Genomic DNA, 10,367 nt, shown 5'->3' on the forward strand with positions numbered 1-10,367 from the left:
ATGTAGCCGTGTTGCAGTGGAGTTTGGCATAATGTCATGGCTCTTTGCACTGCTATAGTCCATACCAAGAAGGAAATGGACTTGCCTAGGTTTCTTTGTGTGGACCATGTTCTTTTAAATATTTTTTAAATTCAGTTTAAATGGTGACTGTATTGGCAGAAAATAGATTATGCAGGAATAATAGCAAACAGAAGACAAACAGGCTGATTTTTTCTCTAGCAGCTAATTTCCTCTGAAGAGCCAATGCTCATTTCAGAATGCTTATGCAATTAGTTTATTAAAACCCAAGTTTTGCACCTGTTGTTTTTATCTCTTATTGCTTTCTACATAGTGGAAGGTTCACTGACTTGATATGCTGTTATAGAAGTCTGTTACCATAGTCAATAACATTGTTAAATGCAGCTTGTGACCGATAGAAATGGTTTACATCAAAAGTGAGAGGCTGATTCCATAGGTAACATTTTAAACATATGTAGTGCTTTTTGTAATTCATCCTCCATGGGCATACATGCATAAAATATACACCAGGGTTCCTTTTGAGAGGTTTTGTTTCAGTCTAACATCCAAATTGGAGCAGATTTTTTGAAGCATCCCCCTGCATTGCTGCAATCCTTCCCAAACCTGTTTGATAAATCTCTTTGAAAAGATTGCAGTCCAAGCACTTGTACATGCTGTGTAGGCAGAAAGGTGTGCATTTTTAAAGTCCTGCCCATGTCAATGCCATTCTCTTTGTCTCAGCCCCCCATGGCTTCTGCCCCTGGAGGGCTTTCCTTTGATTTTAAAATAATCAGTAATTGCTATATCACTAGTATTACAATTATAATAGATTAGTGAGCTACTTGGGACTAGCTAGTTCTTGGGATTAGCTTGATTATTGGGGAATTGGCTAATTGAGATTGTAATGTGTAATGTGTGTCTCCGGCTGATAAGGCAGTTGGTTCCCTTCCTCGAACGCAATGACCTGGCAACAGTGATCCACACTATGGTCACCTTGAGACTAGGACTACTACAATGCTCTCTACATGGGGTTGCCCTTGTCCCAAATCCAGAAGCTGCAGCTGGTGCAAAACACAGCAGCCAGGCTGTTGATGGGCCTCTCTATACGAGAGCACATCTGGCCTGTGCTGAAGGCATTGCACTGGCTGCCAATAGCATACCAGATTCATTTCAAAGTGCTGGTTTTGACCTTTAAATCCCTATATGGTCGGGGGCCTGCCTATCTGAGGGACCCCCTTTCCCCACATGTTTCCCAGAGAGCACTTAGGTCAGGGTTGCAAAACCGTCTGACTCTCCCTGGTCCAAAAGACGCCAGATTGGCCTTGACCAAGGATAGTGCCTTCTCAGTGGTGGCTCCATACTGGTGGAATGAGCTCCCGGAAATCATCAGGGCCCTGCAGGACCTTCTACAGTTCTGCAAGGCCTGTAAAACAGAGCTCTTCCAGCAGGCCTTCGATCAGGAGCCGCCACTAGTACCAACACATTGATAACATCTGAACTGCTAACAACTAAACAGTTAAAGCTCTCATGTTGAAAGCAATAAGAACAGCTAATGATACTGGTATGGTCACAGTGTTCTGTCTAACATAGTCTTTGGAGATGCTACCGCCATCTACACGCAACAGCACTTTATGTACAAATTTGATTGTTTGTCAGAATTTTAGATTATTGCTCTGTTGATGCATCTATGGCCCCTGCCACACGGGGGGGAAAGGGACGGGCTGAAGCGCGGCTTTTGAAAGCCGCACCAAAAGAAACACGCCGTGGTGTGATCACATTGATCCCCTGAGCCGCAGCGCATTCCCTCCCTGGCATGATCAGATGCTGGGGGAAGTGACGGAGGGGAACGGGAGACTGCTGAACTGCGCATGTCTGAGCATGCGCAGTTCAGGCAGGAGCCGGGGATGCGGCAGCAGAAAGACGGGCCGGCGATCCCATGGCCGGCGTTGATGCGGCCGTCGTGGATGAACCACCTCGGTAGGTGGTTCATTTTTGATGCGTCTCTTCGGGGGAAGGGCCGGATCGGGGACGGGTGCGCAACGCTGCCCAGATGTTGCGGTGGGATCGCGCCCGTTTGCTCCGGCCCCGATCCAGCCCACTCCTGGCCCAAAACCCCTCATGTGGACAGGGCCTATGTTTTATCGTATTTATTCTGCTGTACTTTAACTGTTGTAAGCCACCCTGAGCCTGCCCATACAGGGAGGGCAGAATATAAATCAAAAATATAAATAAATAAATATAAATTTAATGCATGTAAACATAATACCAGGAAAGTGGAGTTGTATGAGATCTAAATTGGGAGGCCACAATGGAGTCGGGGATCCCAGTAACTGGGGGACACGGGAAGTATGTTGATGGAACAAGGTGCTGTAGAGGAAGGAGGCAGATATATGGTCTAGCTCGGTCTCTTTCCAACCTTTGTCCCATCCTGAGACATGATGGTAGTGGGGCTAGGAAAATAGATCTTTCTCCGACACTGATGTTGTGCATAAGACCACAGTGCTGCAAAATTATGCTGCAGCATAAAAGGTGGACCTGGCGTGCGTGATCAAGACGTGGGTGAGGGAAGGCCTAACTGCCGCCTTGAAAGAACCAACTCTCCAAGTTAATCAGTCCTCCAAAAGGACGGGAGTGGTGATGATAATCATTCAAAGGTCTTTCTCCTTCAGGTCACTCCCCACCTCAAAGATTCCCAGCACTGACTGCATAGGTCTACTGTAGGACTCTGAAGAGAGTCTGGCTATCTGGTTGGTGTACTGACAGCCGAGCACACCAGCAGATACCCTGTCGGACCTATTGGAGGCAGTATTGGACTGGGCCCTGGAGTTCCCCAGACTACTTGTTCTGGGGGACTTCCATGTCCATGACAATGCTGCTGCCTCCTCACAAGCTATAGAACTAGTGTCTTTCATGGCAGAACTGGCAGAACTGGGACTCTCTCAGATTTTGTCAGGTCCCATGCACCAAGCAGGCCACACGCTGGACTTGATCTTTGGGATGGGGATAGAGGTGGATCTGGATATTATTGATGCAGTGCCATGGTCAGACTCCTTTGTCCTGAAGGTCCGAGTGTCCCAGCCCGTCCCTGTCTAGGTGGCGAGCTGATTTATGCTTGCCCGTGGAGACTTATGGATCCAATTGGTTTCCAGAATGCTCAGCAGGATACGATGCCCCCTGGCAACATGTTGAATGAGCTGATAGAGGACTGGCATTGCCATCTCCCCAAAGCCATTGACAAACTCACCCCCTGAAGTCCTCTCCACCTCCGTTCCAAATTAGCACCTTGGTATACCATAGAGCTAAGATGGATGAAATGGGAACTGAGACGAATAGAGCGAACATGGCGGTGGACTCATGAGAAGGCTACAAGAACATCTTATAGGACATTTATGAAATTCTATGAGATGGCAGTGAAGGCCACAAAGCAGTTCTACATGGCTTCCATTGCACCCACTAGCTCTTGCCCAGCTCAATTATTTAGTGTAATTAGGTCATTAACCTCCCTCTCTGAAGGAACCCAAAAATTAGAAATTCAGTAATTAGCTATGATTTTGTCGAATCTTGTCACTCTGCCAGGACCTGCCTGCCGATATTGATACAGTCTGTGTACTGGAGGCCCCTTAGCCATCTTCAGGCCTCCTTATGGACTACTTCAGCTGACTCTCCCAGGATGAAGTTAATAGGATCCTCGATGCTGTGAAGCCCACCACTTGCCTCCTGGACCCATGCCTGTCATGGTTGGTGAAAGCTGGCAGTGATGGAATACAATCCCCCCTGATGGATATTATAAACTTATCTCTGAGTTCAGGGACCTTCCTGGGGATTTTAAAAGAAGTAGTGGTGAAACTGCACTTAAAAAACCCCACCCTTGGATCCTACTGATCCAGCCATATACCGCCCAGTTTTGAATCTTTCGTTCCTGGGTAAGGTAGTTGAGAGAGCAGCAGCTGAACAGCTCCAGGCCTTCTTGGAAGATCCTGGATACATTCCAGTCCAGCTTCCACTCTGGCTATGGGATGCAGATGGCTTTGGTCGCCCTCCCAGACAATCTCTGGAGATACCTGGATCAAGGTGGGTCAGCACTGCTGTTATTTTTGGATTTAATCAGGGATGTATTATCCATAAGGCTGACTAGGCTGAAGCCTAGGGGGCCATCAATTTTTTTTTTTTGTGGAGGCACTGTTATTTTCTCTTCATAGACAGCCTGTATACTCGCTTGTCTATAACTTTAAATAAGCAAGGGTTCTCTGTACTGATAACTCCTGCATACCATACCACGGTCAGGCTGTCAGCTATAGTGGGGTGAAAGACTGAAGTGCTGGAGGGCCCCCAAAATACCTAAAATCCTAGGGGCCAGGCTTTGGATCTGATAGCAGTGTTTGACATAGTTGATTATGATCTGATGACTCACCATCTCGCCAATGTGGGGATATGTGAGACAGCCTTGGAGTGGTTTGTCTTCTTTTTCCATGGTCGGGGACAGTGGGTGGCACTTGGGGAGAGGATCTCACCATGATACCCTTTGATGTGTGGTGTCCCTCAAGGAGAGATCCTCTCCCCAATGTTATTTAATATCTATATACTCCCCTTCACCCAGTTGATCTGGAGTTTTGAGCTGGGTTGCCATCAGTATGCTGATGACATCTAGCCATATCTGTTGATGGATGGCCAGCCAAATGCTGTCTCAGATACTTTTGCGGAGGGTCTGGAGGCTGTGGTCGGTTGGTTAAAGGAGAGCTGGCTGAAATTAAATCCCCAAAGAAAGAGGTCATGTAACTGGGCTGGGGGGATATTGGGACAGGGATCCAACTCCTGGCTCTTGATAATGTGCCATTGATTTCAAATGGTCAAGAGTCTGGGTATGATTCTGGATACCTCTCTTTCAAAGGAGGCCCAGATCACAACTGTTGCTAGACTGGCTTTTTTCCATTATGTCAGGTCAAGCAAGTGATTCCCTTCCTCTATCCTCCTGACCTAGCTACAGTGATCCAGGATGGACTACTACAATTTGCTCTATGAAGGGCTACCCTCGAAGCTGACTGGAAACTCCAGCTGGTCCAGAAAGCAGCAGTGCATGCTCTTACTGGAATACCTTCAAGAGCACACATTCAACCAGGGCTCTGCCAGTTGCACTGGCTCCGGGTGGAGTTAACACATCAAGTTCAAGGTGCTGGTTTTAACCTTTAAAGCCCTTTGTGGCCTGGGACTGATATACCTATAGGACATTCTCTCTTGGTATGTCCCCCAAAGAGTGCTATGCTTAATAGATCAAAATCTTCTGGTGATCCCCAGCCTGAAAGATATCTGCTTAGCCTCAACTAGAGCCAGAGCCTTCTTGGCTCTGGCGCCAGCCTGGTGGAACGCTCTCCCAAGCAAAATCCAGGCCCTGCGGGACTTAATGCAGTTCTGCAGGGTCTGTAAAGTGGAGATGTTCTGCCAGGCTTATGGTTGAGGAGGTGGCAATTCCATCTACATTGGCCTCACCCTGCTCTACTGCTTAGTTCTTGGATGTCTGTTACAGCACCATCCTGGCATCTGCGGACACACTTGAACGACAGTCTCTTCTGAGAGTAGATGCCCAGACCACAGTCATGCTGTGCGCTGTCATCTGAGTGATTAGATTAAGGTTGTAGCTATAAACTGCTGTTGCAAATTGGGTTTTAATGATTAATTTATTTATTGTTTTAATACTGTTGTTTGTACCTGTTGTTACCCGCCCTGAGCCCTGCTGTGCAGGGGAGGGCATGCTATAAGAGAAGGTAATAAGCAAACAAACAAAGCTATAGCAATACAGCAATTACCAATTTAAGAAACTCAGAAAAGCCCTGAGAAATCATCAGGCTGAGGCAAGGAAAGTGCGCAGAAAAACTGCTTTTTGGACGCTTCTTTGCCACTGCAAATGCAATGCCACTGTGGAGAATTGCCACTGTGTTGAAGCAGCTGAAAAGGTTGATGAAACAGAATGAGAAAGCTGGAACTGTGAATTTAGTTTATTAATGCATTAAAAATGGATATGAATATCAGAATATACATTTGCTTTCTGCCTAGGAAAAACAATAATGGTATAGCACAGCCATCTAGCCAAAGTCCCACTGAATTCAATGCAGATGCTAAATTTAGGCTAGAATATGCACCAGATTTTTACAATTAAGGTACTTTAAATCCATGTCATCTATGTCAAATCATTCTGCAAAGTGTCAGAACTCAGCATAAACTTTCAAAGTTTTTAGGCCAGGTAGTCTAACAGCAGACTATCTACAATTGACCAACAATTGTTGTCTATTCCAATTTTTTGTTCAATAGACGACTACATACATGTTCACACAGAGCTATGGCTGAGGTTCTAACTTGTTGATTCAATGCTTCCACACAACAACTATGCTTACTCTTATTATGATGACCCCACAGTGACATATTCTACAATGGGAAATGGTGTGTGAAGTGGGGAAAGTCTCCCATTAAACACGTCCCACTGAGAATTCTGCTTTCCTATTTCTAATGTAATGTTGCAGTTTTGGAAGACATTTTGAGGACAACCATCATAATCAAACATATAAAATGAGCCTTGCTCTTGCCATTTGGAGATGACAACCAACAACAACATGGGGGCATGTCTATGGAGCAAGCGAGAACTATGGAAATTGCTGCCCAACAGGAACACTATAATGGCCTCCTTCATTATAGCCAGTGTGGCGTAGTGGTTAAGAGAAGCGGACTCTACTCTGGAGAACCGGGTTTGATTTCCTACTCCTCCACATGAAGCTTTCTGGGTGACTTTGAGCCTGTCACAGTTCTCTCAAAACTCTCTCAGCCCCACCTACATCATGAAGTGCCTGTTGTGGGGAGGGGAAGGGAAAGCCACTTCTTAAGGTAGAGAAAAGTGGGGTATAAAAACCAACTACTACTACCACTATTACTACTACTTCTTCTTCAGCAAAAACAAGCCACTCATTCTGGGGGGAAGGATATTTATAATTTATATTACTATATCAAAATTGCAAACAGTTTTGAGTGATGGGTAAAGGGGGGCGGGAGAATACTTGGGGTGCAAGTCTATAAAACAAACTACATCCAGTTGATCTCTATAGCTTCCATGAAGTTCGTTGTGAAAGACTAGTAACTAATTTTATCCAAGATGGCTGGCCCTATTTAAAGTTTTCAACCCAACAGACCTCTTCTATTTATGAAACCCATATCAGATGCTTGAGGAATCTGATCTTTAGACATGCAAACCAACTCTCAGTAAATACACCAAATGTGAGCAAAAAGGTCTATGCTTGAAGCTATACACAGATATATTTTTAGAATAGTTTATGCCTTTCTCCAGCTTACCCATCCAATAGTGCAATATCACTAGCTTGATGATTCAAGAATGAAAAAAGAGTTGTCTCCTTCTCTCGCTCTCTCTTTTTTGTATGACTAACACAGGTGCCAGCTACATGGCAAAAATAAACAGAAAGTGCTGGACGTTCCAAATGTGTGAGCTGATTAAGATCACACCATCCTCCACAATGCTTGGTAAATCTACCCTATAATTTTCTTTCGTAGTTTCTGTGAGCTTGCAATAGCAAATAAAACCTCCAAGTGCAAATAATGTGCAGCTTATGGACATGCACACTGCTGTAAACTGTAGTAAGCTGTGATTCACTGCAATAGGCACAGCATAGTGGTAAGACCGCAAACCCTGAAGTTCAGACCTCACTTCAGCTGCAAGTTGAGATGCTAAGGTTGAAATGCCAGCCTCAGGAAGTAAAACTAGAGCATGGCTGTTGTAAGGATCACGGACCCAATGCATGTGAATCGCTTTGATTACTCAAAAGCTATAAGTTAATTTTTTAATGTTGCCTTTACAGAGTAATGTAAGCCAAAGTCAGATTCCTATTCAGAGAAGCTTACATTCTAAATTTAGACTGGGATGTGGAGCCAACGGAAGAAGGGAGAGGCAAAGGTAACAAAGGATTATTGTGAGCAGATCCAGTTACACAGGCTTGGTACTTATCCCCAAATAAAGTGAAGCCTAACAACACAATGCATTTTTCTCAGATGCATCCCCAGGGCAGTAGACATGTTCTGGAACTCCATGATCCCATGGGTGAAGGTGCCCAATTTGGATTGGGACCATGGTGCATTTGGAGGAGGGACTTTAGCCTCCCCCCAGCTTTAAGGATGATTCACACAAACATTTTGAGGTATGAGAGTGGCAGTCTGAGTGAAAGTGGCTTGAATTTCACTTGTGGTGAAGTGTGTAATAGATCGAACCATGAGCAAAACTCCTTCCCTAAAGGACTGCAAAAGAAGGTGTGTAGAGTGTCCGTCAAGGATGCTTGCAAAGCCAGGCTCCAGAATAGTCACTCACCTGTGCTGAATAACCACCACTTCCAGATGGCCAGTCAGTGAAATTGTACAGGTAGGCTTCTTCCCCCATCTTTTGACAATGTCTGGAGACAGATGATAGGGTTTTTTTCAGAATGTGAAGGCTGTGGGATGGAAGCATCATTGCCCACGAGGCTCACTCTCAGGCTTGGGCCATAAAATCCTTGTGCAAACTATGATACTAGAACTCAGGGGCACCTAACATATTCAGGACAGACAAAAGAAAGCACTTCTTTATTCAAAAAGTAAGTAAATTGTGGGATTCGCTACCAGATAACCTAGCGAACAGACAAAAGAAAGCACTTCTTTATTCAGATAACCTAGCGAAGGCCAGATAACCTAGCGAAGGCCAGAAGCATAGATGGCTTTAAGAGGGAATTAGATTTAGTTGCATAGATGGCTTTAAGAGGGAATTAGACAGATTTAGCTACTAGCCGCTGTGACTAAAGGGAACTTTTATATCTGGGGCATCAAACCTCTGAATACCTGAGTACCAGGAAGCAACATCAGGGAAAGGCCTCAGCCTCAATGTCCTATTTGTTGGCCCTACACAGCAACTGTTTGGCAACTGTGTAAAACAGGATGCTGGACTAGAGGGACTACTGGCTGATCCAGCAGAGCTCTTCTTATGTCCTTAAGCTCTAGTATCCTCATCGATGCACTCTGTTCAGCTGCTCCAACTCACTGATGCTGTTACCTCTTGACTCAGCAAGTTTCCTCCAACTTTAAAGCTGCAGCTGAATTTCCATGCTTAGTATTACCCATTCTGCTGCCCTTACCACTTCTTTCCATTCTCTGGAGCAAATGCTAACAAGATTTATATTTGAAGCCCTGTCACATGACAGGCATCTATTTTTCACTTGTCAAGCTGGTCAGCATTGGAAACAACAGATGCTCTTACTGTGACCATCAACTCATGTAGCTGCTTTGTCTGAGTTGGGGGATGGGTGAGTGGGATCTCACTCGCAAGTCTGAAAGTTATTTAATTAAAAAAAAAAGAGGCAGTTTCAGCCACAGATGCTGGTAACTGCATTTCTGCATCCCCATTAAAGGCATTCTCATAAAAGCCGGAACAAGACACGTCATGGGTACAACAGCGAAGCACACTGAGAGAAATCAATAGTCATACAACAACGTCTTCCTTGTTAAAGAAATCTATCTGTAAGATGAAAACCTGAGTGCAGCTAAGGCTTTCTCCTCCACTAAAGAGCTAAAAATTTACACGCGCTGCCAGTTCAGATAGGACCTACCATGTTTAATGTATTCTGGGTTATATTTTTCCTAGCTAAATCAATAACAGGCAGCTATTCCCCAAGGTGAAAATATACATTAAGGAGGGAAGACACTAGACTAGACAACCTTCCAGTTATTTGTTAAAGGAGGGGAAGAGGGGAAAAAAAGAAGAAGAAAGCACAGAGTCTTTTGTGCTTGCTTCCAATCCACGTAGGTGGATTATATCTCTGGTGAGACATCAGCACACAATGTAACAGTGTTAGGAGCAGCCAAATGACACTCCTCTCTGTTTGATAACACAACACTTACTTTGCCATTATTGATTCTTCCACATAAGTGGCTTGTATAGAACATAACATGCTGCTTAGATTATGCTTCGCAATGTTTGAGACAAAAAAGAACACAGTAAGCGAAAGGTTCCCAGCTGCCTAAACAATAACGCCCTGCTTACAACCTGATATGACACAAGGATGAAACAGCTGTATTAGCCTTGGCAGAAAATTATTTCAGACACAGCTATGCTTGATTTATGGCTCGAATCCACAAGCACAGCGGCTGATGTGATTTTTTTTTTTTTGAAGCCCAGAGATGCTTGGGCACCTTCACCCTATCCTGCCATTGCTATGTGAAATTGGGCTAATGGATGATGAACAGCTGCCGCCAAAAGCTTGGTTGCTTCCCCCTAGTTCTGTACCTTTGGTAGTTTCACTCAAGACATACTGGTTGTTCTCCTCCTCCCTCCCAGTTTCCTTGGGTACTGCAAG

Source organism: Gekko japonicus, unplaced genomic scaffold (genome assembly GCF_001447785.1).
Source record: "Gekko japonicus isolate JY-2015 unplaced genomic scaffold, Gekko_japonicus_V1.1 scaffold905, whole genome shotgun sequence".
NCBI lineage: Eukaryota > Metazoa > Chordata > Lepidosauria > Squamata > Gekkonidae > Gekko > Gekko japonicus.